The following is an 8,386-nucleotide window of genomic DNA, read 5'->3' on the forward strand; positions in this document are numbered from 1 at the left end:
ATTTTTTTCAACTCTTTTCAATTTTATCCCCGTGGAATATATATTCTACCCACACACATGTGGAACTCTCCTGGGGTACCCTCACACATATTATGCCCTCATTTAGTGGATATTTTCACAAAAAAGTGAAATTTTCAAAAATCCAGAAAATTGGCTGAAAACGACTAAATATCAAGGACTCATTGGGCGAATCGCTCTGGAACTGTAATCGGAACGCTCACTGACATTTTCCCTATCTGAAAGTCTGATAAACAGCGGAAAAATTACTAAGTCCAAAAAAAAATTTTTTTTCAACTTTTTTCAATTTTATCCCCGTGGGATATATATTATACCCAAACACATTTGGAACTCTCCTGGGGTACCCTCACACATATTATTCCCTCATTTAGTGGATATTTTCACAAAAAAGTGAAATTTTCAAAAATCCAGAAAATTGGCTGAAAACGACTAAATATCAAGGACTCATTGGGCGAATCGCTCTGGAACTGAAATCGGAATGCTCACTGACATTTCGCCTATGTGAAAGTCTGATAAATGCAGGAAAAATGACTAAGTCCAAAAAAAAATATTTTTCAACTTTTTTCAATTTTACCCCCGTGGGATATATATTCTACCCACACACATTTGGAACTCTCCTGGGGTACCCTCACACATATTATGCCCTCAATTAGTGGATATTTTCACAAAAAAGTGAAATTTTCAAAAATCCAGAAAATTGGATGAAAACGACTAAATATCAAGGACTCATTGGGCGAACCGCTCTGGAACTGTAATCGGAACGCTCACTGACATTTTCCCTATCTGAAAGTCTGATAAACAGCGGAAAAATTACTAAGTCCAAAAAAAATTTTTTTTTCAACTTTTTTCAATTTTACCCCCGTGGGATATATATTCTACCCAATCACATTTGGAACTCTCCTGGGGTACCCTCACACATATTATTTTCTCATTTAGTGGATATTTTCACAAAAAAGTGAAATTTTCAAAAATCCAGAAAATTGGCTGAAAACGACTAAATATCAAGGACTCATTGGGCGAATCGCTCTGGAACTGAAATCGGAATGCTCACTGACATTTCCCCTATCTGAAAGTCTGATAAATGCCGGAAAAATTACTAAGTCCCAAAAAAATTTTTTTTCCATTTTTTAAAATTTTACCCCCGTGGGATATATATTCAACCCAACCACATTTGGAACTCTCCTGGGGTACCCTCACACATATTATTCTCTCATTTAGTGGATATTTTCACAAAAAAGTGAAATTTTCAAAAATCCAGAAAATTGGCTGAAAACGACTAAATATCAAGGACTCATTGGGCGAATCGCTCTGGAACTGAAATCGGAACGCTCACTGACATTTCCCCTATGTGAAAGTCTGATAAACGCCGGAAAAATGACTAAGTTCAAAAAAAAATTTTTTTCAACTTTTTTCAATTTTACCCCTTGGGATATATATTCTACCCACACACATTTGGAACTCTCCTAGGGTACCCTCACACATATTATTCCCTCATTTAGTGGATGTTTTCACAAAAAAGTGAAATTTTCAAAAATCCAGAAAATTGGCTGAAAACGACTAAATATCAAGGACTCATAGGGCGAATCGCTCTGGAACTGAAATCGGAATGCTCACTGACATTTCCCCTATCTGAAAGTCTGATGAACGCCGGAAAAATTGCTAAGTCCCTAAAAAAATTTTTTTCACCTTTTTTCAATTTTACCCCCGTGGGATATATATTCTACCCACACGCATTTGGAACTCTCCTGGGGTACCCTCACACATATTATGCCCTCATTTAGTGGATATTTTCACAAAAAAGTGAAATTGTCAAAAATCCAGAAAATTGGCTGAAAACGACTAAATATCAAGGACTCATTGGGCGAATCGCTCTGGAACTGAAATCAGAATGCTCACTCACATTTCCCCTATGTGAAACTCTGATAAACGCAGGAAAAATGACTAAGTCCAAAAAAAAAAATTTTTCAACTTTTTTCAATTTTACCCCCGTGGGATATATATTCTACCCACACACATTTGGAACTCTCCTAGGGTACCCTCACACATATTATTCCCTCATTTAGTGGATGTTTTCACAAAAAAGTGAAATTTTCAAAATGCCAGAAAATTGGCTGAAAATGACTAAATATCAAGGACTCATTGGGCGAATCACTCTGGAACTGAAATCAGAATGCTCACTGACATTTCCCCTATCTGAAAGTCTGATAAATGCCGGAAAAATTACTAAGTCCAAAAAAAATTTTTTTTTCAACTTTTTTCAATTTTACCCCCGTGGGATATATATTCAACCCAATCACATTTGGAACTCTCCTGGGGTACCCTCACACATATTATTCTCTCATTTAGTGGATATTTTCACAAAAAAGTGAAATTTTCAAAAATCCGGAAAATTGGCTGAAAACGACTAAATATCAAGGACTCATTGGGCGAATCGCTCTGGAACTGAAATCGGAATGCTCACTGACATTTCCCCTATCTGAAAGTCTGATAAATGCCGGAAAAATTACTAAGTCCAAAAAAAATTTTTTTTCAACTTTTTTAAATTTTACTCCCGTGGGATATATATTCAACCCAACCACATTTGGAACTCTCCTGGGGTACCCTCACACATATTATTCTCTCATTTAGTGGATATTTTCACAAAAAAGTGAAATTTTCAAAAATCCAGAAAATTGGCTGAAAACGACTAAATATCAAGGACTCATTGGGCGAATCGCTCTGGAACTGAAATCGGAACGCTCACTGACATTTCCCCTATGTGAAAGTCTGATAAACGCCGGAAAAATGACTAAGTTCAAAAAAAATTTTTTTTCAACTTTTTTCAATTTTACCCCTTGGGATATATATTCTACCCACACACATTTGGAACTCTCCTGGGGTACCCTCACACATATTATTCTCTCATTTAGTGGATATTTTCACAAAAAAGTGAAATTTTCAAAAATCCAGAAAATTGGCTGAAAACGACTAAATATCAAGGACTCATTGGGCGAATCGCTCTAGAACTGAAATGGGAACGCTCACTGACATTTCCCCTATGTGAAAGTCTGATAAACGCCGGTAAAATGACTAAGTTCAAAAAAAAAAATTTTTCAACTTTTTTCAATTTTACCCCCTTGGGATATATATTCTACCCACACACATTTGGAACTCTCCTAGGGTACCCTCACACATATTATTCCCTCATTTAGTGGATGTTTTCACAAAAAAGTGAAATTTTCAAAAATCCAGAAAATTGGCTGAAAACGACTAAATATCAAGGACTCATTGGGCGAATCGCTCTGGAACTGAAATCGGAATGCTCACTGACATTTCCCCTATCTGAAAGTCTGATGAACGCCGGAAAAATTGCTAAGTCCCAAAAAATTTTTTTTTCACCTTTTTTCAATTTTACCCCCGTGGGATATATATTCTACCCACACACATTTGGGACTCTCCTGGGGTACCCTCACACATATTATGCCCTCATTTAGAGGATATTTTCACAAAAAAGTGAAATTTTCAAAAATCCAGAAAATTGGCTGAAAACGACTAAATATCAAGGACTCATTGGGCGAATCGCTCTGGAACTGAAATCGGAATGCTCACTGACATTTCCCCTATCTGAAAGTCTGATAAATGCCGGAAAAATTACTAAGTCCAAAAAAAAATTTTTTTCAACTCTTTTCAATTTTATCCCCGTGGGATATATATTCTACCCACACACATGTGGAACTCTCCTGGGGTACCCTCACACATATTATTCCCTCATTTAGTGGATATTTTTCACAAAAAAGTGAAATTTTCAAAAATCCAGAAAATTGGCTGAAAACGACTAAATATCAAGGACTCATTGGGCGAATAGCTCTGGAACTGAAATCTGAATGCTCACTGACATTTCCCCTATCTGAAAGTCTGATAAATGCCGGAAAAATTACTAAGTCCCAAAAAAATTTTTTTTCAACTTTTTTAAATTTTACTCCCGTGGGATATATATTCAACCCAACCACATTTGGAACTCTCCTGGGGTACCCTCACACATATTATTCTCTCATTTAGTGGATATTTTCACAAAAAAGTGAAATTTTCAAAAATCCAGAAAATTGGCTGAAAACGACTAAATATCAAGGACTCATTGGGCGAATCGCTCTAGAACTGAAATGGGAACGCTCACTGACATTTCCCCTATCTGAAAGTCTGATAAATGCCGGAAAAATTACTAAGTCCAAAAAAAAATTTTTTTCAACTTTTTTAAATTTTACCCCCGTGGGATATATATTCAACCCAACCACATTTGGAACTCTCCTGGGGTACCCTCACACATATTATTCTCTCATTTAGTGGATATTTTCACAAAAAAGTGAAATTTTCAAAAATCCAGAAAATTGGCTGAAAACGACTAAATATCAAGGACTCATTGGGCGAATCGCTCTGGAACTGAAATCGGAACGCTCACTGACATTTCCCCTATGTGAAAGTCTGATAAACGCCGGAAAAATGACTAAGTTCAAAAAAAAAAATTTTTCAACTTTTTTCAATTTTACCCCTTGGGATATATATTCTACCCACACACATTTGGAACTCTCCTGGGGTACCCTCACACATATTATTCTCTAATTTAGTGGATATTTTCACAAAAAAGTGAAATTTTCAAAAATCCAGAAAATTGGCTGAAAACGACTAAATATCAAGGACTCATTGGGCGAATCGCTCTAGAACTGAAATGGGAACGCTCACTGACATTTCCCCTATGTGAAACTCTGATGAACGCCGGAAAAATAACTAAGTCCAAAAAAAAATTTTTTTCAACTTTTTTCAATTTTATCCCCGTGGGATATATATTCTACCCACACACATTTGAACTCTCCTGGGGTACCCTCACACATATTATGCCCTCATTTAGTGGATATTTTCACAAACAAGTGAAATTGTCAAAAATCCAGAAAATTGGCTGAAAACGACTAAATATCAAGGACTCATTGGGCGAATCGCTCTGGAACTGAAATCAGAATGCTCACTCACATTTCCCCTATGTGAAACTCTGATAAACGCAGGAAAAATGACTAAGTCCAAAAAAAAAAAATTTTTCAACTTTTTTCAATTTTACCCCCGTGGGATATATATTCTACCCACACACATTTGGAACTCTCCTAGGGTACCCTCACACATATTATTCCCTCATTTAGTGGATATTTTCACAAAAAAGTGAAATTTTCAAAAATCCAGAAAATTGGCTGAAAACGACTAAATATCAAGGATTCATTGGGCGAATCGCTCTGGAACTGTAATCGGAATGCTCACTGACATTTTCCCTATCTGAAAGTCTGATAAACAGCGGAAAAATTACTAAGTCCAAAAAAAAATTTTTTTCAACTCTTTTCAATTTTATCCCAGTGGGATATATATTCTACCCACACACATTTGGAACTCTCCTGGGGTACCCTCACACATATTATTCCCTCATTTAGTGGATATTTTCACAAAAAAGTGAAATTTTCAAAAATCCAGAAAATTGGCTGAAAACGACTAAATATCAAGGACTCATTGGGCGAATCGCTCTGGAACTGTAATCGGAATGCTCACTGACATTTTCCCTATCTGAAAGTCTGATAAACAGCGGAAAAATTACTAAGTCCAAAAAAAAATTTTTTTTCAACTTTTTTAAATTTTATCCCCGTGGGATATATATTCTACCCACACACATTTGGAACTCTCCTGCGGTACCCTCACATATATTATTCCCTCATTTAGTGGATATTTTCACAAAAAAGTGAAATTTTCAAAAATCTAGAAAATTGGCTGAAAACGACTAAATATCAAGTACTCATTGGGCGAATCCCACTGGAACTGAAATCTGAACGCTCACTGACATTTCCCCTATGTGAAAGTCTGATAAACGCCGGTAAAATGACTAAGTTCGAAAAAAAAAAAAATTTCAACTTTTTTCAATTTTACCCCCGTGGGATATATATTCTACCCACACACATTTGGAACTCTTCTGGGGTACCCTCACACATATTATTCCCTCATTTAGTGGATGTTTTCACAAAAAAAGTGAAATTTTCAAAAATCCAGAAAATTGGCTGAAAACGACTAAATATCAAGGACTCATTGGGCGAATCGCTCTGGAACTGTAATCGGAACGCTCACTGACATTTTCCCTATCTGAAAGTCTGATAAACAGCGGAAAAATTACTAAGTCCAAAAAAAAATTTTTTTTCAACTTTTTTCAATTTTATCCCCGTGGGATATATATTATACCCACACACATTTGGAACTCTCCTGGGGTACCCTCACACATATTATTCCCTCATTTAGTGGATATTTTCACAAAAAAGTGAAATTTTCAAAAATCCAGAAAATTGGCTGAAAACGACTAAATATCAAGTACTCATTGGGCGAATCCCACTGGAACTGAAATCTGAACGCTCACTGACATTTCCCCTATGTGAAAGTCTGATAAACGCCGGTAAAATGACTAAGTTCGAAAAAAAAAAAATTTCAACTTTTTTCAATTTTACCCCCGTGGGATATATATTCTACCCACACACATTTGGAACTCTCCTGGGGTACCCTCACACATATTATGCCCTCATTTAGTGGATATTTTCACAAAAAAGTGAAATTTTCAAAAATCCAGAAAATTGGATGAAAACGACTAAATATCAAGGACTCATTGGGCGAACCGCTCTGGAACTGTAATCGGAACACTCACTGACATTTTCCCTATCTGAAAGTCTGATAAACAGCGGAAAAATTACTAAGTCCAAAAAAAAATTTTTTTTAAACTTTTTTCAATTTTATCCCTGTGGGATATATATTCTACCCACACACATTTGGAACTCTCCTGGGGTACCCTCACACATATTATTCCCTCATTTAGTGGATATTTTTCACAAAAAAGTGAAATTTTCAAAAATCCAGAAAATTGGCTGAAAACGACTAAATATCAAGGACTCATTGGGCGAATAGCTCTGGAACTGAAATCTGAATGCTCACTGACATTTCCCCTATCTGAAAGTCTGATAAATGCCGGAAAAATTACTAAGTCCAAAAAAAATTTTTTTTCAACTTTTTTAAATTTTACTCCCGTGGGATATATATTCAACCCAACCACATTTGGAACTCTCCTGGGGTACCCTCACACATATTATTCTCTCATTTAGTGGATATTTTCACAAAAAAGTGAAATTTTCAAAAATCCAGAAAATTGGCTGAAAACGACTAAATATCAAGGACTCATTGGGCGAATCGCTCTGGAACTGAAATCGGAACGCTCACTGACATTTCCCCTATGTGAAAGTCTGATAAACGCCGGAAAAATGACTAAGTTCAAAAAAAAATTTTTTTCAACTTTTTTCAATTTTACCCCTTGGGATATATATTCTACCCACACACATTTGGAACTCTCCTGGGGTACCCTCACACATATTATTCTCTCATTTAGTGGATATTTTCACAAAAAAGTGAAATTTTCAAAAATCCAGAAAATTGGCTGAAAACGACTAAATATCAAGGACTCATTGGGCGAATCGCTCTAGAACTGAAATGGGAACGCTCACTGACATTTCCCCTATGTGAAAGTCTGATAAACGCCGGTAAAATGACTAAGTTCAAAAAAAAAAATTTTTCAACTTTTTTCAATTTTACCCCCTTGGGATATATATTCTACCCACACACATTTGGAACTCTCCTAGGGTACCCTCACACATATTATTCCCTCATTTAGTGGATGTTTTCACAAAAAAGTGAAATTTTCAAAAATCCAGAAAATTGGCTGAAAACGACTAAATATCAAGGACTCATTGGGCGAATCGCTCTGGAACTGAAATCGGAATGCTCACTGACATTTCCCCTATCTGAAAGTCTGATGAACGCCGGAAAAATTGCTAAGTCCCCAAAAAATTTTTTTTCACCTTTTTTCAATTTTACCCCCGTGGGATATATATTCTACCCACACACATTTGGGACTCTCCTGGGGTACCCTCACACATATTATGCCCTCATTTAGTGGATATTTTCACAAAAAAGTGAAATTTTCAAAAATCCAGAAAATTGGCTGAAAACGACTAAATATCAAGGACTCATTGGGCGAATCGCTCTGGAACTGAAATCGGAATGCTCACTGACATTTCCCCTATCTGAAAGTCTGATAAATGCCGGAAAAATTACTAAGTCCAAAAAAAAATTTTTTTCAACTTTTTTAAATTTTACCCCCGTGGGATATATATTCAACCCAACCACATTTGGAACTCTCCTGGGGTACCCTCACACATATTATTCTCTCATTTAGTGGATATTTTCACAAAAAAGTGAAATTTTCAAAAATCCAGAAAATTGGCTGAAAACGACTAAATATCAAGGACTCATTGGGCGAATCGCTCTGGAA

The sequence above is a fragment of the Phyllobates terribilis genome, unplaced genomic scaffold (genome assembly GCF_046119375.1).
Source record: "Phyllobates terribilis strain yellow unplaced genomic scaffold, ASM4611937v1 Scaffold_31__1_contigs__length_13893835, whole genome shotgun sequence".
Classification (NCBI taxonomy): Eukaryota; Metazoa; Chordata; class Amphibia; order Anura; family Dendrobatidae; genus Phyllobates; species Phyllobates terribilis.